General features: G+C 49.6%; 23 non-coding genes across 23 annotated transcripts; all 23 read left to right on the top strand.

The window, feature by feature from the left end:
• Positions 1–569: 569 nt before the first annotated feature.
• Positions 570–642, top strand: Trnaf-gaa. Its single transcript has one exon. It is a non-coding gene; the product is annotated as a tRNA-Phe (tRNA).
• Positions 643–1,181: 539 nt separating this feature from the next.
• Positions 1,182–1,254, top strand: Trnak-uuu. Its single transcript has one exon. It is a non-coding gene; the product is annotated as a tRNA-Lys (tRNA).
• A 138-nt stretch (positions 1,255–1,392) lies between these two features.
• On the top strand, positions 1,393–1,474 carry Trnas-cga. The gene has a single exon. It is a non-coding gene; the product is annotated as a tRNA-Ser (tRNA).
• A 677-nt stretch (positions 1,475–2,151) lies between these two features.
• Positions 2,152–2,233, top strand: Trnas-uga. The gene has a single exon. It is a non-coding gene; the product is annotated as a tRNA-Ser (tRNA).
• A 611-nt stretch (positions 2,234–2,844) lies between these two features.
• Trnaf-gaa lies at positions 2,845–2,917 on the top strand. The gene has a single exon. It is a non-coding gene; the product is annotated as a tRNA-Phe (tRNA).
• A 539-nt stretch (positions 2,918–3,456) lies between these two features.
• Trnak-uuu lies at positions 3,457–3,529 on the top strand. Its single transcript has one exon. It is a non-coding gene; the product is annotated as a tRNA-Lys (tRNA).
• Positions 3,530–3,667: 138 nt separating this feature from the next.
• Trnas-cga lies at positions 3,668–3,749 on the top strand. The gene has a single exon. It is a non-coding gene; the product is annotated as a tRNA-Ser (tRNA).
• A 670-nt stretch (positions 3,750–4,419) lies between these two features.
• Positions 4,420–4,501, top strand: Trnas-uga. The gene has a single exon. It is a non-coding gene; the product is annotated as a tRNA-Ser (tRNA).
• A 611-nt stretch (positions 4,502–5,112) lies between these two features.
• On the top strand, positions 5,113–5,185 carry Trnaf-gaa. The gene has a single exon. It is a non-coding gene; the product is annotated as a tRNA-Phe (tRNA).
• A 539-nt stretch (positions 5,186–5,724) lies between these two features.
• Positions 5,725–5,797, top strand: Trnak-uuu. Its single transcript has one exon. It is a non-coding gene; the product is annotated as a tRNA-Lys (tRNA).
• A 138-nt stretch (positions 5,798–5,935) lies between these two features.
• Positions 5,936–6,017, top strand: Trnas-cga. Its single transcript has one exon. It is a non-coding gene; the product is annotated as a tRNA-Ser (tRNA).
• A 677-nt stretch (positions 6,018–6,694) lies between these two features.
• Trnas-uga lies at positions 6,695–6,776 on the top strand. The gene has a single exon. It is a non-coding gene; the product is annotated as a tRNA-Ser (tRNA).
• Positions 6,777–7,387: 611 nt separating this feature from the next.
• Trnaf-gaa lies at positions 7,388–7,460 on the top strand. Its single transcript has one exon. It is a non-coding gene; the product is annotated as a tRNA-Phe (tRNA).
• A 539-nt stretch (positions 7,461–7,999) lies between these two features.
• Trnak-uuu lies at positions 8,000–8,072 on the top strand. The gene has a single exon. It is a non-coding gene; the product is annotated as a tRNA-Lys (tRNA).
• Positions 8,073–8,210: 138 nt separating this feature from the next.
• Trnas-cga lies at positions 8,211–8,292 on the top strand. Its single transcript has one exon. It is a non-coding gene; the product is annotated as a tRNA-Ser (tRNA).
• Positions 8,293–8,962: 670 nt separating this feature from the next.
• Trnas-uga lies at positions 8,963–9,044 on the top strand. Its single transcript has one exon. It is a non-coding gene; the product is annotated as a tRNA-Ser (tRNA).
• A 611-nt stretch (positions 9,045–9,655) lies between these two features.
• Positions 9,656–9,728, top strand: Trnaf-gaa. The gene has a single exon. It is a non-coding gene; the product is annotated as a tRNA-Phe (tRNA).
• A 6,836-nt stretch (positions 9,729–16,564) lies between these two features.
• Trnak-uuu lies at positions 16,565–16,637 on the top strand. The gene has a single exon. It is a non-coding gene; the product is annotated as a tRNA-Lys (tRNA).
• Positions 16,638–16,775: 138 nt separating this feature from the next.
• Trnas-cga lies at positions 16,776–16,857 on the top strand. The gene has a single exon. It is a non-coding gene; the product is annotated as a tRNA-Ser (tRNA).
• A 677-nt stretch (positions 16,858–17,534) lies between these two features.
• Positions 17,535–17,616, top strand: Trnas-uga. Its single transcript has one exon. It is a non-coding gene; the product is annotated as a tRNA-Ser (tRNA).
• Positions 17,617–18,227: 611 nt separating this feature from the next.
• On the top strand, positions 18,228–18,300 carry Trnaf-gaa. Its single transcript has one exon. It is a non-coding gene; the product is annotated as a tRNA-Phe (tRNA).
• Positions 18,301–18,839: 539 nt separating this feature from the next.
• On the top strand, positions 18,840–18,912 carry Trnak-uuu. Its single transcript has one exon. It is a non-coding gene; the product is annotated as a tRNA-Lys (tRNA).
• Positions 18,913–19,050: 138 nt separating this feature from the next.
• Trnas-cga lies at positions 19,051–19,132 on the top strand. Its single transcript has one exon. It is a non-coding gene; the product is annotated as a tRNA-Ser (tRNA).
• The last annotated feature ends 630 nt before the right edge of the window (positions 19,133–19,762 follow it).

The following is a 19,762-nucleotide window of genomic DNA, read 5'->3' as shown; positions in this document are numbered from 1 at the left end:
TAGCAGTTGCGTCACTACTAAACACGCGCGTCACCAGCAATGTGCAGTGTTATTTGATCGAGGGCGCAGCGTTACAGTCGCGCCCAGAAGCCGCAGCTCATCTCCTCGTCTCACAGCCGCCCACCGGGTGTTAGTACAAGTGTCGCCTCACTGGGCAGTGCAGATGTGTCCATTTTAGCTTGCAGACGATGACGTGTAGCAATTGATGAGCTAACGCAATTCGAATGTTTTACCGTGTGTATCTCCTAGATACTGCCTCTCATACGGTGGAGAGGCTCACTCCTTCTTGTGTCTCGTTCTCTGCACACGAGTTGCCCCTGGCATCGATATAGCACGGGTTTTCTAGCGTCAGCGCGGCGTCACGTGAAGTCAGCGAAGTGAATATTACACGAGTCGAGTCGACATGTTTGCTTGTTACGATGATGGAAGCAGAAGAAATGTGTGTGGGACTTCACTGCATCGGCTGCTCGCCTTTCAGCGTCCCTGTGTCTTATCAGACGAAGGTGACTGTGAAATTGGCAACGAGGCAGAGGTTAACAAACACATGCAAACAGGAACGTTCAACGTCAGCCGAAATAGCTCAGTTGGGAGAGCGTTAGACTGAAGATCTAAAGGTCCCTGGTTCGATCCCGGGTTTCGGCAGGTATTCGTTTTGATGCGACGCCAATGGAATTGCTCTGCGTTGGTGATAATGCAACTACCGCTGACAACAAAAATGACTCTCTCCTGTAGCTGTTCTGGTTGTCTAGTGCATGCCATAAGAGAGACTCACTAGACAACTAACTCCCTTAGAAGCAAAAGAATCAAAAAAGTCCTACCGACTGCGTTCCTTTTTCTGTGTCAGGTGGTGAAGAACGTCTTCAACGGAACCGTGAAACGAGCGAAAACGTGGGAAACATTGCATTCGAAATGCTTGCGAATTTTCCAATTGCCCAGTGAGTGTCGACAAAATATGTAAATTCTCTGCTCCAACGTATGAGACGCAACGACTCCTGCAATTTGTTGTTGCATCGTGTGTCAGCAGTCTTCGATAGTGTGTTACGAGCTTAGTGCGATAAGTTTGCAGGCAGCATTTAGGCGACGTTTTATTAGTAACGGCCCCATGCAGCGATTGCACAACAGTAAAGGACATGAGTCAATGTATAGTTGTGCATCGTGAGAGGTATCACAGCGTCGTGTGAGCCCGGATAGCTCAGTCGGTAGAGCATTAGGCTTTTAACCTAAGGGTCCAGGGTTCAAGTCCCTGTCCGGGCGGAAATTTTAATACTTTGGTAGCGATTCGTCTGGTAGCGGTGGAAACGCTACGGAAAATAACGAAGCTACGCCGTTTTCTGACACCACAGTGCTTTAAACGGTAGCAGTTGCATGTGTCGGGACAACACCGCGCTACCGGCAGTCGTGGCCGAGTGGTTAAGGCGTCTGACTCGAAATCAGATTCCCTCTGGGAGCGTAGGTTCGAATCCTACCGGCTGCGTGCGATTTTGCGTAAAGAGGAGCAAAAATTTTCGCACACATGTGACATGCGTGGGCGAATGCGGGTGCAAACCAGTGACGCCATTCTCAACAAGACGAAAGTTTCCGTTTAAGAATACTGAGTTTCGCGACGACCGCTGCTTACTGTGGCCATCGGTTCACCTCGCACTGACGCTGGGACTGCAGAAAGCCGTCGCTGAGATCGTGAGTACACAGATGTGCTCGAAAGTGTAGGACAGAGCGAACATTCATTTCTTTTTAAGAATCGCAATTCAATCATTCGAGTGCGGCAAAGGCAGTGGTGCAGCGTTTCTTTTCTTAAGATCTCGCAGCTGCTTGGAGGTATGTCCATCGTTTTAAGACGACAGAAAACTAGCGTCAGCGGTGCGTCAGTGGGAAGTCGGTGAAGTCGCCATTGGAGCCATAAGCCAGTAATTACAACATGCGAATCACTCGCACACCATGTAGCATGCACCACAACGCTCGGCCGAGGGACCGGACAGCTCAGTCGGTAGAGCGCTAGACCCTCAACCAAAGGGTCCCGGGCTCAAACCCCCGCCAGGCGAAAATTAACACACTGTCGTAACGGCTAATGGAAACCCTACAGAAAAGAGTGACGCCACGCCGCTTTCTGCCATCAGATTGCTTCTAAAGACGGCGGTTCCACTTGTGCCACCGGCAGTCGTGGCCGAGTGGTTAAGGCGTCTGACTTGAAATCAGATTCCCTCTGGGAGCGTAGGTTCGAGTCCTGCCGACTGCGAAAATTTTCTCGCTCTCAAAAGATGGACGTTCAGCTGCATCCTAGCAGTTGCGTCACTACTAAACACGCGCGTCACCAGCAATGTGCAGTGTTATTTGATCGAGGGCGCAGCGTTACAGTCGCGCCCAGAAGCCGCAGCTCATCTCCTCGTCTCACAGCCGCCCACCGGGTGTTAGTACAAGTGTCGCCTCACTGGGCAGTGCAGATGTGTCCATTTTAGCTTGCAGACGATGACGTGTAGCAATTGATGAGCTAACGCAATTCGAATGTTTTACCGTGTGTATCTCCTAGATACTGCCTCTCATACGGTGGAGAGGCTCACTCCTTCTTGTGTCTCGTTCTCTGCACACGAGTTGCCCCTGGCATCGATATAGCACGGGTTTTCTAGCGTCAGCGCGGCGTCACGTGAAGTCAGCGAAGTGAATATTACACGAGTCGAGTCGACATGTTTGCTTGTTACGATGATGGAAGCAGAAGAAATGTGTGTGGGACTTCACTGCATCGGCTGCTCGCCTTTCAGCGTCCCTGTGTCTTATCAGACGAAGGTGACTGTGAAATTGGCAACGAGGCAGAGGTTAACAAACACATGCAAACAGGAACGTTCAACGTCAGCCGAAATAGCTCAGTTGGGAGAGCGTTAGACTGAAGATCTAAAGGTCCCTGGTTCGATCCCGGGTTTCGGCAGGTATTCGTTTTGATGCGACGCCAATGGAATTGCTCTGCGTTGGTGATAATGCAACTACCGCTGACAACAAAAATGACTCTCTCCTGTAGCTGTTCTGGTTGTCTAGTGCATGCCATAAGAGAGACTCACTAGACAACTAACTCCCTTAGAAGCAAAAGAATCAAAAAAGTCCTACCGACTGCGTTCCTTTTTCTGTGTCAGGTGGTGAAGAACGTCTTCAACGGAACCGTGAAACGAGCGAAAACGTGGGAAACATTGCATTCGAAATGCTTGCGAATTTTCCAATTGCCCAGTGAGTGTCGACAAAATATGTAAATTCTCTGCTCCAACGTATGAGACGCAACGACTCCTGCAATTTGTTGTTGCATCGTGTGTCAGCAGTCTTCGATAGTGTGTTACGAGCTTAGTGCGATAAGTTTGCAGGCAGCATTTAGGCGACGTTTTATTAGTAACGGCCCCATGCAGCGATTGCACAACAGTAAAGGACATGAGTCAATGTATAGTTGTGCATCGTGAGAGGTATCACAGCGTCGTGTGAGCCCGGATAGCTCAGTCGGTAGAGCATTAGGCTTTTAACCTAAGGGTCCAGGGTTCAAGTCCCTGTCCGGGCGGAAATTTTAATACTTTGGTAGCGATTCGTCTGGTAGCGGTGGAAACGCTACGGAAAATAACGAAGCTACGCCGTTTTCTGACACCACAGTGCTTTAAACGGTAGCAGTTGCATGTGTCGGGACAACACCGCGCTACCGGCAGTCGTGGCCGAGTGGTTAAGGCGTCTGACTCGAAATCAGATTCCCTCTGGGAGCGTAGGTTCGAATCCTACCGGCTGCGTGCGATTTTGCGTAAAGAGGAGCAAAAATTTTCGCACACATGTGACATGCGTGGGCGAATGCGGGTGCAAACCAGTGACGCCATTCTCAACAAGACGAAAGTTTCCGTTTAAGAATACTGAGTTTCGCGACGACCGCTGCTTACTGTGGCCAACCTCGCACTGACGCTGGGACTGCAGAAAGCCGTCGCTGAGATCGTGAGTACACAGATGTGCTCGAAAGTGTAGGACAGAGCGAACATTCATTTCTTTTTAAGAATCGCAATTCAATCATTCGAGTGCGGCAAAGGCAGTGGTGCAGCGTTTCTTTTCTTAAGATCTCGCAGCTGCTTGGAGGTATGTCCATCGTTTTAAGACGACAGAAAACTAGCGTCAGCGGTGCGTCAGTGGGAAGTCGGTGAAGTCGCCATTGGAGCCATAAGCCAGTAATTACAACATGCGAATCACTCGCACACCATGTAGCATGCACCACAACGCTCGGCCGAGGGACCGGACAGCTCAGTCGGTAGAGCGCTAGACCCTCAACCAAAGGGTCCCGGGCTCAAACCCCCGCCAGGCGAAAATTAACACACTGTCGTAACGGCTAATGGAAACCCTACAGAAAAGAGTGACGCCACGCCGCTTTCTGCCATCAGATTGCTTCTAAAGACGGCGGTTCCACTTGTGCCACCGGCAGTCGTGGCCGAGTGGTTAAGGCGTCTGACTTGAAATCAGATTCCCTCTGGGAGCGTAGGTTCGAGTCCTGCCGACTGCGAAAATTTTCTCGCTCTCAAAAGATGGACGTTCAGCTGCATCCTAGCAGTTGCGTCACTACTAAACACGCGCGTCACCAGCAATGTGCAGTGTTATTTGATCGAGGGCGCAGCGTTACAGTCGCGCCCAGAAGCCGCAGCTCATCTCCTCGTCTCACAGCCGCCCACCGGGTGTTAGTACAAGTGTCGCCTCACTGGGCAGTGCAGATGTGTCCATTTTAGCTTGCAGACGATGACGTGTAGCAATTGATGAGCTAACGCAATTCGAATGTTTTACCGTGTGTATCTCCTAGATACTGCCTCTCATACGGTGGAGAGGCTCACTCCTTCTTGTGTCTCGTTCTCTGCACACGAGTTGCCCCTGGCATCGATATAGCACGGGTTTTCTAGCGTCAGCGCGGCGTCACGTGAAGTCAGCGAAGTGAATATTACACGAGTCGAGTCGACATGTTTGCTTGTTACGATGATGGAAGCAGAAGAAATGTGTGTGGGACTTCACTGCATCGGCTGCTCGCCTTTCAGCGTCCCTGTGTCTTATCAGACGAAGGTGACTGTGAAATTGGCAACGAGGCAGAGGTTAACAAACACATGCAAACAGGAACGTTCAACGTCAGCCGAAATAGCTCAGTTGGGAGAGCGTTAGACTGAAGATCTAAAGGTCCCTGGTTCGATCCCGGGTTTCGGCAGGTATTCGTTTTGATGCGACGCCAATGGAATTGCTCTGCGTTGGTGATAATGCAACTACCGCTGACAACAAAAATGACTCTCTCCTGTAGCTGTTCTGGTTGTCTAGTGCATGCCATAAGAGAGACTCACTAGACAACTAACTCCCTTAGAAGCAAAAGAATCAAAAAAGTCCTACCGACTGCGTTCCTTTTTCTGTGTCAGGTGGTGAAGAACGTCTTCAACGGAACCGTGAAACGAGCGAAAACGTGGGAAACATTGCATTCGAAATGCTTGCGAATTTTCCAATTGCCCAGTGAGTGTCGACAAAATATGTAAATTCTCTGCTCCAACGTATGAGACGCAACGACTCCTGCAATTTGTTGTTGCATCGTGTGTCAGCAGTCTTCGATAGTGTGTTACGAGCTTAGTGCGATAAGTTTGCAGGCAGCATTTAGGCGACGTTTTATTAGTAACGGCCCCATGCAGCGATTGCACAACAGTAAAGGACATGAGTCAATGTATAGTTGTGCATCGTGAGAGGTATCACAGCGTCGTGTGAGCCCGGATAGCTCAGTCGGTAGAGCATTAGGCTTTTAACCTAAGGGTCCAGGGTTCAAGTCCCTGTCCGGGCGGAAATTTTAATACTTTGGTAGCGATTCGTCTGGTAGCGGTGGAAACGCTACGGAAAATAACGAAGCTACGCCGTTTTCTGACACCACAGTGCTTTAAACGGTAGCAGTTGCATGTGTCGGGACAACACCGCGCTACCGGCAGTCGTGGCCGAGTGGTTAAGGCGTCTGACTCGAAATCAGATTCCCTCTGGGAGCGTAGGTTCGAATCCTACCGGCTGCGTGCGATTTTGCGTAAAGAGGAGCAAAAATTTTCGCACACATGTGACATGCGTGGGCGAATGCGGGTGCAAACCAGTGACGCCATTCTCAACAAGACGAAAGTTTCCGTTTAAGAATACTGAGTTTCGCGACGACCGCTGCTTACTGTGGCCATCGGTTCACCTCGCACTGACGCTGGGACTGCAGAAAGCCGTCGCTGAGATCGTGAGTACACAGATGTGCTCGAAAGTGTAGGACAGAGCGAACATTCATTTCTTTTTAAGAATCGCAATTCAATCATTCGAGTGCGGCAAAGGCAGTGGTGCAGCGTTTCTTTTCTTAAGATCTCGCAGCTGCTTGGAGGTATGTCCATCGTTTTAAGACGACAGAAAACTAGCGTCAGCGGTGCGTCAGTGGGAAGTCGGTGAAGTCGCCATTGGAGCCATAAGCCAGTAATTACAACATGCGAATCACTCGCACACCATGTAGCATGCACCACAACGCTCGGCCGAGGGACCGGACAGCTCAGTCGGTAGAGCGCTAGACCCTCAACCAAAGGGTCCCGGGCTCAAACCCCCGCCAGGCGAAAATTAACACACTGTCGTAACGGCTAATGGAAACCCTACAGAAAAGAGTGACGCCACGCCGCTTTCTGCCATCAGATTGCTTCTAAAGACGGCGGTTCCACTTGTGCCACCGGCAGTCGTGGCCGAGTGGTTAAGGCGTCTGACTTGAAATCAGATTCCCTCTGGGAGCGTAGGTTCGAGTCCTGCCGACTGCGAAAATTTTCTCGCTCTCAAAAGATGGACGTTCAGCTGCATCCTAGCAGTTGCGTCACTACTAAACACGCGCGTCACCAGCAATGTGCAGTGTTATTTGATCGAGGGCGCAGCGTTACAGTCGCGCCCAGAAGCCGCAGCTCATCTCCTCGTCTCACAGCCGCCCACCGGGTGTTAGTACAAGTGTCGCCTCACTGGGCAGTGCAGATGTGTCCATTTTAGCTTGCAGACGATGACGTGTAGCAATTGATGAGCTAACGCAATTCGAATGTTTTACCGTGTGTATCTCCTAGATACTGCCTCTCATACGGTGGAGAGGCTCACTCCTTCTTGTGTCTCGTTCTCTGCACACGAGTTGCCCCTGGCATCGATATAGCACGGGTTTTCTAGCGTCAGCGCGGCGTCACGTGAAGTCAGCGAAGTGAATATTACACGAGTCGAGTCGACATGTTTGCTTGTTACGATGATGGAAGCAGAAGAAATGTGTGTGGGACTTCACTGCATCGGCTGCTCGCCTTTCAGCGTCCCTGTGTCTTATCAGACGAAGGTGACTGTGAAATTGGCAACGAGGCAGAGGTTAACAAACACATGCAAACAGGAACGTTCAACGTCAGCCGAAATAGCTCAGTTGGGAGAGCGTTAGACTGAAGATCTAAAGGTCCCTGGTTCGATCCCGGGTTTCGGCAGGTATTCGTTTTGATGCGACGCCAATGGAATTGCTCTGCGTTGGTGATAATGCAACTACCGCTGACAACAAAAATGACTCTCTCCTGTAGCTGTTCTGGTTGTCTAGTGCATGCCATAAGAGAGACTCACTAGACAACTAACTCCCTTAGAAGCAAAAGAATCAAAAAAGTCCTACCGACTGCGTTCCTTTTTCTGTGTCAGGTGGTGAAGAACGTCTTCAACGGAACCGTGAAACGAGCGAAAACGTGGGAAACATTGCATTCGAAATGCTTGCGAATTTTCCAATTGCCCAGTGAGTGTCGACAAAATATGTAAATTCTCTGCTCCAACGTATGAGACGCAACGACTCCTGCAATTTGTTGTTGCATCGTGTGTCAGCAGTCTTCGATAGTGTGTTACGAGCTTAGTGCGATAAGTTTGCAGGCAGCATTTAGGCGACGTTTTATTAGTAACGGCCCCATGCAGCGATTGCACAACAGTAAAGGACATGAGTCAATGTATAGTTGTGCATCGTGAGAGGTATCACAGCGTCGTGTGAGCCCGGATAGCTCAGTCGGTAGAGCATTAGGCTTTTAACCTAAGGGTCCAGGGTTCAAGTCCCTGTCCGGGCGGAAATTTTAATACTTTGGTAGCGATTCGTCTGGTAGCGGTGGAAACGCTACGGAAAATAACGAAGCTACGCCGTTTTCTGACACCACAGTGCTTTAAACGGTAGCAGTTGCATGTGTCGGGACAACACCGCGCTACCGGCAGTCGTGGCCGAGTGGTTAAGGCGTCTGACTCGAAATCAGATTCCCTCTGGGAGCGTAGGTTCGAATCCTACCGGCTGCGTGCGATTTTGCGTAAAGAGGAGCAAAAATTTTCGCACACATGTGACATGCGTGGGCGAATGCGGGTGCAAACCAGTGACGCCATTCTCAACAAGACGAAAGTTTCCGTTTAAGAATACTGAGTTTCGCGACGACCGCTGCTTACTGTGGCCAACCTCGCACTGACGCTGGGACTGCAGAAAGCCGTCGCTGAGATCGTGAGTACACAGATGTGCTCGAAAGTGTAGGACAGAGCGAACATTCATTTCTTTTTAAGAATCGCAATTCAATCATTCGAGTGCGGCAAAGGCAGTGGTGCAGCGTTTCTTTTCTTAAGATCTCGCAGCTGCTTGGAGGTATGTCCATCGTTTTAAGACGACAGAAAACTAGCGTCAGCGGTGCGTCAGTGGGAAGTCGGTGAAGTCGCCATTGGAGCCATAAGCCAGTAATTACAACATGCGAATCACTCGCACACCATGTAGCATGCACCACAACGCTCGGCCGAGGGACCGGACAGCTCAGTCGGTAGAGCGCTAGACCCTCAACCAAAGGGTCCCGGGCTCAAACCCCCGCCAGGCGAAAATTAACACACTGTCGTAACGGCTAATGGAAACCCTACAGAAAAGAGTGACGCCACGCCGCTTTCTGCCATCAGATTGCTTCTAAAGACGGCGGTTCCACTTGTGCCACCGGCAGTCGTGGCCGAGTGGTTAAGGCGTCTGACTTGAAATCAGATTCCCTCTGGGAGCGTAGGTTCGAGTCCTGCCGACTGCGAAAATTTTCTCGCTCTCAAAAGATGGACGTTCAGCTGCATCCTAGCAGTTGCGTCACTACTAAACACGCGCGTCACCAGCAATGTGCAGTGTTATTTGATCGAGGGCGCAGCGTTACAGTCGCGCCCAGAAGCCGCAGCTCATCTCCTCGTCTCACAGCCGCCCACCGGGTGTTAGTACAAGTGTCGCCTCACTGGGCAGTGCAGATGTGTCCATTTTAGCTTGCAGACGATGACGTGTAGCAATTGATGAGCTAACGCAATTCGAATGTTTTACCGTGTGTATCTCCTAGATACTGCCTCTCATACGGTGGAGAGGCTCACTCCTTCTTGTGTCTCGTTCTCTGCACACGAGTTGCCCCTGGCATCGATATAGCACGGGTTTTCTAGCGTCAGCGCGGCGTCACGTGAAGTCAGCGAAGTGAATATTACACGAGTCGAGTCGACATGTTTGCTTGTTACGATGATGGAAGCAGAAGAAATGTGTGTGGGACTTCACTGCATCGGCTGCTCGCCTTTCAGCGTCCCTGTGTCTTATCAGACGAAGGTGACTGTGAAATTGGCAACGAGGCAGAGGTTAACAAACACATGCAAACAGGAACGTTCAACGTCAGCCGAAATAGCTCAGTTGGGAGAGCGTTAGACTGAAGATCTAAAGGTCCCTGGTTCGATCCCGGGTTTCGGCAGGTATTCGTTTTGATGCGACGCCAATGGAATTGCTCTGCGTTGGTGATAATGCAACTACCGCTGACAACAAAAATGACTCTCTCCTGTAGCTGTTCTGGTTGTCTAGTGCATGCCATAAGAGAGACTCACTAGACAACTAACTCCCTTAGAAGCAAAAGAATCAAAAAAGTCCTACCGACTGCGTTCCTTTTTCTGTGTCAGGCAGTTCCGCTTTAGACGCCGTGCAGTGTGGACGTGCCTAGTCTTCCGCTCCGCCGTAGCGTTACGTATAGTGGACTATCTTTTTTGTTACGTGTTGTGTTGCAACTTCTGAGAGTGTTTCTCCGTCGTTGTTTCGTACCTTGTGTTACTTTCTGTCCGTATTTCAGTGTTTTTTTTGTGTAGCGGTTTCGACCGCATATTTTGAAAATGTCGTCCCAGGTTATTCCTCGTCAGGCTACAGTTAGTTTTGCTTTTGACAAGTCAACCCGCCATGTGCAACCTAGTTCTCTTGAGATTCATGATTGGTTGGTAGATACCTTTGGTGTTCATTCGGATCAGGTGCACACTGCTTATTTTGATACCGAACTGTATGTTTTCTTTGTTAAGTTTATGGACCCACTTCAGGTTGATAAAATTCTTTCTAAATATGGTCATCAAGTTCTTTTTCGGCATCGGGATGATTCTGTAAGTACCGTGCTGCTTTCCAATGCTTCCATCACGTATACCAATGTTCGTGTTTACAACCTTCCACCGGAGGTAGATAATGTCTATCTTAAGGAGGGTCTACAGAAGTATGGTGATGTAAAGAGCATTCGCCTTGAACGCTGGTCAAGCCAACATCGCCTGCAATGTTACAGTGGTATTCGTTCAGTCGAAATGCACGTTAAGCAGAATATTCCATCTCACCTGCAGATCGGTGGATATCGTGTCCATGTAACATATAGTGGTCAGGTTGGTACCTGTTTTTTGTGCAATGAAAGTGGTCACGTGCGTACCGACTGTCCGCGGAGAGTTTTTGTTTTAAAAAATTCTCTCGAACAGCGTCGCAAGTTAACGGTCGCTGACCTCGTTGCTGGTGGTTCTGCTCTTGGTGTAGCACAGTCCAGTGGTAGTAGCGCCCCTCCACAGGTTTTGCGCACCCCTGATACAGAATTTCCTCCTTTGCGTGCTAAATCTGATGTTGTTCCGTCTGTCCCTCAGGTGGGTGTGCCACTTTTGAATAATAAGAGGCGTCGCCCACACGATGGAAATAGTACGGATGAGGATCTCCCTGAGATGCCCCAGTCCGAGCGACCGGCATCCTCCGAGCCACTGTGTACTGTAGCTGCTCCCTGCCCTCCTGAGGTAGCGGTTCCGGTGGCGGCTGCTGGCGCCCCTCCGGCCTCCGACGCAGCTTCTCTCGAGTCGGGTCGTCGGTCGGGCCTGTTGGCGCCGTCTTCCGAACCGACTTCGATGTCACAACAAGTGGAGCCGCGACAATTTCCTGCTTCGCTGCCCCATACTTCTGCCAGCGGAGCTGCTCCGCTTCCTTCCAACTCTGCGGCCTCGGACCTTCCCGCTCACGTTTCGCCTCCGTGCAGTCCATGTTTGCCGGAAGCTAGTGCAGGTGTTGACCATTCCGTTTTGTCGGATGTTTCCCCCGCGACCCCCGATCCCGCATGTGGACCGGCGCGGGTGGTGTCGGATACAGAACTTGACCCTCCTACGTCACCGGCGGCTGAAGCTTCCTTGCCCGTCAGCCGACGCAAGTTACGCGTTCAGCCGAACGTTAATGCTGTTCGTAAAAAACCGAAACGTAAGGGATCCGCGGAACGGGGTAGCAGTCCCCCTCCCTCGGATGCCTCCGTCACCCCTGCTATGGACTGTGACGCTGGTGCGTCGGTGTAGGTGATTTGTTTTCTCGCTTTTCTCTCTATGGTTCAAGCATACACCTTTCTTACCTTAAATGTTAACCGTATTGAATCCGACGTTCGCATTGCCTCTTTGCGGCAGTTTATTTACGACGCCTGTGCGGACGTAGTGTTTTTGCAGGAAGTGTTGTTTTCTGATCTCTCTCTACCTGGATTTCAAACTGTTTTTAATGTCGCGCCGGAATATTCAACAGGAACTGCTCTTTTCTTTCGAGAGGGCATTCCTATTACTGACATTGAATTCCTTGACTCTGGCCGTGGGATTGGTTGTCGTCTTTTTGATCTCCGCCTCGTTGTTTTGTATGCCCCCTCTGGTTCGGGTCACACTGTGGCTCGATCGCGCTTTTATAAAGAAGAGCTTATTTATCTTTTGCGCCAGAGTCCTCGGAGTCTCCTGCTCGGAGGCGATTTTAATTGTGTTTTACGCCCTGCAGACCAGTCCCCCAATTTTAATTATTGCCGTGATTTACATGACTTAGTTCGTACGATGCATCTGTGTGATGTTTGGGAACACAAATATCCAACCCTGGTGAAATATACGTTTTTTACCGCGTCCTCATGCAGTAGACTCGACAGATTCTATTTATCTGATTTTTTATGTGATAAAATTCTTTCTGTCGATGTTATTCCTACTAGTTTTTCTGACCATTGTGCTTTTACTGCAACTGTAAATCTTAGTCGCCAACCTGCAAAACTTTATCGTTCCCAGTGGATGTTAAATGTTTCCCACCTTGCCGACAGTGCTATGGATGATGTTATAAGTGGCGTGTGGGAGCGATGTCTTCGCTCTGTCCCGCGATACCCCTCCTTGCTGGTTTGGTGGACTGCGTTTGCCAAGCCCAAGATTCGTCAGACTTTGATTTTCTACTGTGCTGCTAGGACGCGTGATTTTAAGAACACGTATGAATATTACTACTCTGTCCTGCGTGAACTATATGACGCGGCGGGTACCTCTCCACTGCGGATCCATGATGTTCGTCGTATTAAAGCCAAGCTCTTGAGCCTTAAACGACGACAGATGGATGGTCTGCGAGTTAAGTCGAAACCTCACTCTCTTGTTGAAGGTGAACTGACATCCTTGTACCACCTGCTACGGCATCAGACTCGTCGTCGTCGCTCCTTCATCTCTTCTCTTACGGTGGATGATGGGCGACAGCTTAGTGCACAGGAGGAAATGGTTCGTGCTCTTCATCAGTATTACACTAGTCTCTATTCTGCCGATGATTCTGGTGAGTCTCTTTCGGATGATGTCTTTGGGGATCTAACTGCGACGATCGCGCCTGACGCGAACGGCGAATTTCTCCGGGAGTTCCAGGTAGATGATGTTTTCGATTTTATTGCTCGCTCTCCGTCCAGTAAATCGCCGGGTCCAGACGGCCTGCCTAAAGAATTTTATCTCCGTTTTTGGCCTCTTTTGGGTGGCATTTTTACGCAGATTTTAAATGAGATTGTCAGGGGGATGGATGTGCCTGCCGATTTTAAAGTAGGGAAAATTGTTTTAATTCCGAAGTCCTCTGGTCGTTTATCTGCTGCCAATCTTCGTCCGCTCACATTGCTGAATTTTGACTATAAGACAGCTGCTAGAGCGCTCAATAGCCGGTTGTCTTCTCTGCTTCGGGGTGTGATTGGTGCACATCAATGTTGTTTTCATGATAGATCTATTCTGACACCAGTAGCCGAATATCGGGATGTTGTCTCGGTTGCGGCGGTTACAAACGTACATTGTGCCTTTGCCTTCCTTGATTTTTATAAGGCTTTTGATCACGTCAGTCATGTGTTTTTAGATCGTGTTTTAGGTACAATAGGTTTTAACGCTTCATCACGTGGTGTTCTTGGCAATTTGTATAGGGGAATAACAGCTCGGGTGTCAGTCAATGGGCAGCTGACGCCGCCCATTGCTATCCGCCGCGGAGTGCCTCAGGGTAGTCCGCTCTCTATGTCTTTATTCGTATTGTCCCTGGAACCGCTGCTTCGGACTATTGCTCTCAAGCTTCAGGGTATGTCCCTCTCTGGTGGGAAGCTCTCGGTTAAGGCATATGCCGATGATGTCGTTGCTCTCCTCCGTCAACGAGATGATATCCCGTTGTTGAAAGGGGCAGTTGATGCATACTGTCGTGTCTCTGGAGCGCGTCTCAATCAGGGTAAATGTAAGTTCCTTGATATTCGAGGATTTCGCGATGCTGACGTCCCTTGGGCCACTTTTGTCGATCGCCATACGTCCTTGGGGATTATCATTGATCGGTGTCCTCTAAAAATGGCGGCTCTCAATTGGAAATCTGTCACCGAGAAGATACAGGGGGCTCTGATGGTCCATGAACAGCGCTCTGCTACCATTTTGCAAAAAGTCAGAATTTTAGACACCTACGTCCTATGTAAAGCTTATTATGTTGCTCAGCTGTTCCCACTTCCCATGATGGTGGCGAAAAGGTTGCGCCAATTGTCTAGCAGGTTTATATGGAAGGGCCATCTATTCAAGTTACGTTACGAGGTAATGACGAAATCGCGTCTCTCCGGAGGCTTGGGCCTCTCTGACATTGCTCGCAAGGCGTCTGCTTTGTACGTCCGCCGAACGACTCTAATTGTTACGCAAGAAGTGACTTCAATTACATCCAGGCTTTTTACTGTTGTGCGTCCGGCGAGCCTTGCTCCACCTGTCGATGTCGGACGACTAAATTTTAAGTTGAAACACATTCGGGAATTTTACATTGCGGTGAGTTACCTCGGTGACGTCTTCTTGCGGCGACCGGTGCCAACGACCAAGGGCTTGATTGCCCGCTGGGAGGGGCTGGCCAGTCCCAATCCAATAGAACTGGCGTCTCCATCCGTGTCCTGGAGGAACGTCTGGAAGAACGTTAGTCTGCCGATCCACTCTATGGCCGTGGCGTCCACGTGGTATAGGGTAATAAATAATTTGGTTCCCACCAATGTACGACTGCACCGTATTGGTCTTTCTGACACGGACACCTGTACTCGGTGTGGTCTCCTGGATACCCTTGAACATCGATTCACCTGCTGTGGGCACCTTGCTAATTGGCGTTGGCTCAGGAAACAACTTGCTTTTGTCACTAGGTCTGCTGAAGCCGCTTATACTATTGACATCATCGTCCGGCCCGATTCTTCCTTTTTTCCGCGGACGAAGCTCCATACCGTAATGTGGTTGATTGGCCATTTCGTACATTTTGTCAACAGTTGTCATGAAGAGGATGGACACCTAGCGTTTCGGCAGTACATGCTTACTGCTTACTGGCAGCGCTTGCGATTGCCAGGCCTCCGAGATGATTTTGCCAATATGCTTAGCCTGACATTTGAAAGAGAGGGTGTTGGCTAAGGTCACCTGTGTGAGCCATTTTCTTTTATACTGTTTCTGGATTTGCCGCCTTTATGTATGTTTCTTCTCTACGCCAGGACTGAAGTTTTCGTGTTTTAACCTTTATTTCAGTAAGCAGTCTACATTATATAGTCATGTTTTAGGATTTTAATTTCAGTACTGTACTTCTTTTGAAGTGGCTGTGTGGTGGATATTTTTTAATATTTTTTTTCAATAGATATATTCGTTCGAGTGGTAGTGTGTCAAAAAAAAAAAAAAAAAAAAAAAAAAAGGGGTATGATTCCTGCTTTGGGTGCAGGAGGTCCCGGGTTCAAATCCCGGACGAGCCCTGCCATTTTGACCGTGCTGAAGAGTAGGTGGAACTCAGCCCCGGTTGCAGCTCCTCAATGAAGAGTAGACGCCTGTTATAGCACGTGGATATAACAAGAATGCGGCACCAGTAAAGTACGTAGGTGGAATTCGGTAGAAAAGCAGACGGTAATTTTGCATGCAACGGAAAACAAGGTTGTCTTTGCGGGATATGTGCACCGTGAGTGGAGATTCAGCTTAATTGTGCGACAGTCTACTCTCATCTTACTAGCGACGGCAACAACCAAGGGGTGGCATGTAAGATTGAGCGTGGTTAAGATTTTCTCATTATTAGTTAGCATCACACTTTGACAGAGCTGTGACAAGGCGAGTAGGGTGAGCTCAGGAAAGCCAGTAGCAAGCGCACTTGAAGTAGCCCTGAAGAACCGGATTATAAATTTTGCCAGCCATAATGGAGCTAGGGGCGTTCTCAGTTACCAAATACCGGTGCAATAAGAGAGCAACAGTATTTGACAGTAAAATGACGCCCTATCCGTCTAGCATACGACATTGCTTGTCTCTGCATACGCGGACGTGAGGTCATCTCGGAAATGAAATCCGAAATATAGATTAAAATTGTTGTGTTCCCGCCCGGGATCGAACCGGGGACCTTCTGCGTGTAAAGCAGACGTGTTAAAAAAAAAAAAAAAAAAAAAAAAAAAAAAAAAAGTTGGGAGAGCGTTAGACTGAAGATCTAAAGGTCCCTGGTTCGATCCCGGGTTTCGGCAGGTATTCGTTTTGATGCGACGCCAATGGAATTGCTCTGCGTTGGTGATAATGCAACTACCGCTGACAACAAAAATGACTCTCTCCTGTAGCTGTTCTGGTTGTCTAGTGCATGCCATAAGAGAGACTCACTAGACAACTAACTCCCTTAGAAGCAAAAGAATCAAAAAAGTCCTACCGACTGCGTTCCTTTTTCTGTGTCAGGTGGTGAAGAACGTCTTCAACGGAACCGTGAAACGAGCGAAAACGTGGGAAACATTGCATTCGAAATGCTTGCGAATTTTCCAATTGCCCAGTGAGTGTCGACAAAATATGTAAATTCTCTGCTCCAACGTATGAGACGCAACGACTCCTGCAATTTGTTGTTGCATCGTGTGTCAGCAGTCTTCGATAGTGTGTTACGAGCTTAGTGCGATAAGTTTGCAGGCAGCATTTAGGCGACGTTTTATTAGTAACGGCCCCATGCAGCGATTGCACAACAGTAAAGGACATGAGTCAATGTATAGTTGTGCATCGTGAGAGGTATCACAGCGTCGTGTGAGCCCGGATAGCTCAGTCGGTAGAGCATTAGGCTTTTAACCTAAGGGTCCAGGGTTCAAGTCCCTGTCCGGGCGGAAATTTTAATACTTTGGTAGCGATTCGTCTGGTAGCGGTGGAAACGCTACGGAAAATAACGAAGCTACGCCGTTTTCTGACACCACAGTGCTTTAAACGGTAGCAGTTGCATGTGTCGGGACAACACCGCGCTACCGGCAGTCGTGGCCGAGTGGTTAAGGCGTCTGACTCGAAATCAGATTCCCTCTGGGAGCGTAGGTTCGAATCCTACCGGCTGCGTGCGATTTTGCGTAAAGAGGAGCAAAAATTTTCGCACACATGTGACATGCGTGGGCGAATGCGGGTGCAAACCAGTGACGCCATTCTCAACAAGACGAAAGTTTCCGTTTAAGAATACTGAGTTTCGCGACGACCGCTGCTTACTGTGGCCATCGGTTCACCTCGCACTGACGCTGGGACTGCAGAAAGCCGTCGCTGAGATCGTGAGTACACAGATGTGCTCGAAAGTGTAGGACAGAGCGAACATTCATTTCTTTTTAAGAATCGCAATTCAATCATTCGAGTGCGGCAAAGGCAGTGGTGCAGCGTTTCTTTTCTTAAGATCTCGCAGCTGCTTGGAGGTATGTCCATCGTTTTAAGACGACAGAAAACTAGCGTCAGCGGTGCGTCAGTGGGAAGTCGGTGAAGTCGCCATTGGAGCCATAAGCCAGTAATTACAACATGCGAATCACTCGCACACCATGTAGCATGCACCACAACGCTCGGCCGAGGGACCGGACAGCTCAGTCGGTAGAGCGCTAGACCCTCAACCAAAGGGTCCCGGGCTCAAACCCCCGCCAGGCGAAAATTAACACACTGTCGTAACGGCTAATGGAAACCCTACAGAAAAGAGTGACGCCACGCCGCTTTCTGCCATCAGATTGCTTCTAAAGACGGCGGTTCCACTTGTGCCACCGGCAGTCGTGGCCGAGTGGTTAAGGCGTCTGACTTGAAATCAGATTCCCTCTGGGAGCGTAGGTTCGAGTCCTGCCGACTGCGAAAATTTTCTCGCTCTCAAAAGATGGACGTTCAGCTGCATCCTAGCAGTTGCGTCACTACTAAACACGCGCGTCACCAGCAATGTGCAGTGTTATTTGATCGAGGGCGCAGCGTTACAGTCGCGCCCAGAAGCCGCAGCTCATCTCCTCGTCTCACAGCCGCCCACCGGGTGTTAGTACAAGTGTCGCCTCACTGGGCAGTGCAGATGTGTCCATTTTAGCTTGCAGACGATGACGTGTAGCAATTGATGAGCTAACGCAATTCGAATGTTTTACCGTGTGTATCTCCTAGATACTGCCTCTCATACGGTGGAGAGGCTCACTCCTTCTTGTGTCTCGTTCTCTGCACACGAGTTGCCCCTGGCATCGATATAGCACGGGTTTTCTAGCGTCAGCGCGGCGTCACGTGAAGTCAGCGAAGTGAATATTACACGAGTCGAGTCGACATGTTTGCTTGTTACGATGATGGAAGCAGAAGAAATGTGTGTGGGACTTCACTGCATCGGCTGCTCGCCTTTCAGCGTCCCTGTGTCTTATCAGACGAAGGTGACTGTGAAATTGGCAACGAGGCAGAGGTTAACAAACACATGCAAACAGGAACGTTCAACGTCAGCCGAAATAGCTCAGTTGGGAGAGCGTTAGACTGAAGATCTAAAGGTCCCTGGTTCGATCCCGGGTTTCGGCAGGTATTCGTTTTGATGCGACGCCAATGGAATTGCTCTGCGTTGGTGATAATGCAACTACCGCTGACAACAAAAATGACTCTCTCCTGTAGCTGTTCTGGTTGTCTAGTGCATGCCATAAGAGAGACTCACTAGACAACTAACTCCCTTAGAAGCAAAAGAATCAAAAAAGTCCTACCGACTGCGTTCCTTTTTCTGTGTCAGGTGGTGAAGAACGTCTTCAACGGAACCGTGAAACGAGCGAAAACGTGGGAAACATTGCATTCGAAATGCTTGCGAATTTTCCAATTGCCCAGTGAGTGTCGACAAAATATGTAAATTCTCTGCTCCAACGTATGAGACGCAACGACTCCTGCAATTTGTTGTTGCATCGTGTGTCAGCAGTCTTCGATAGTGTGTTACGAGCTTAGTGCGATAAGTTTGCAGGCAGCATTTAGGCGACGTTTTATTAGTAACGGCCCCATGCAGCGATTGCACAACAGTAAAGGACATGAGTCAATGTATAGTTGTGCATCGTGAGAGGTATCACAGCGTCGTGTGAGCCCGGATAGCTCAGTCGGTAGAGCATTAGGCTTTTAACCTAAGGGTCCAGGGTTCAAGTCCCTGTCCGGGCGGAAATTTTAATACTTTGGTAGCGATTCGTCTGGTAGCGGTGGAAACGCTACGGAAAATAACGAAGCTACGCCGTTTTCTGACACCACAGTGCTTTAAACGGTAGCAGTTGCATGTGTCGGGACAACACCGCGCTACCGGCAGTCGTGGCCGAGTGGTTAAGGCGTCTGACTCGAAATCAGATTCCCTCTGGGAGCGTAGGTTCGAATCCTACCGGCTGCGTGCGATTTTGCGTAAAGAGGAGCAAAAATTTTCGCACACATGTGACATGCGTGGGCGAATGCGGGTGCAAACCAGTGACGCCATTCTCAACAAGACGAAAGTTTCCGTTTAAGAATACTGAGTTTCGCGACGACCGCTGCTTACTGTGGCCAACCTCGCACTGACGCTGGGACTGCAGAAAGCCGTCGCTGAGATCGTGAGTACACAGATGTGCTCGAAAGTGTAGGACAGAGCGAACATTCATTTCTTTTTAAGAATCGCAATTCAATCATTCGAGTGCGGCAAAGGCAGTGGTGCAGCGTTTCTTTTCTTAAGATCTCGCAGCTGCTTGGAGGTATGTCCATCGTTTTAAGACGACAGAAAACTAGCGTCAGCGGTGCGTCAGTGGGAAGTCGGTGAAGTCGCCATTGGAGCCATAAGCCAGTAATTACAACATGCGAATCACTCGCACACCATGTAGCATGCACCACAACGCTCGGCCGAGGGACCGGACAGCTCAGTCGGTAGAGCGCTAGACCCTCAACCAAAGGGTCCCGGGCTCAAACCCCCGCCAGGCGAAAATTAACACACTGTCGTAACGGCTAATGGAAACCCTACAGAAAAGAGTGACGCCACGCCGCTTTCTGCCAT

Source organism: Schistocerca americana, unplaced genomic scaffold (assembly GCF_021461395.2).
Source record: "Schistocerca americana isolate TAMUIC-IGC-003095 unplaced genomic scaffold, iqSchAmer2.1 HiC_scaffold_701, whole genome shotgun sequence".
Classification (NCBI taxonomy): domain Eukaryota; kingdom Metazoa; phylum Arthropoda; class Insecta; order Orthoptera; family Acrididae; genus Schistocerca; species Schistocerca americana.
This window is presented reverse-complemented; position numbering and strand designations above follow the sequence as displayed.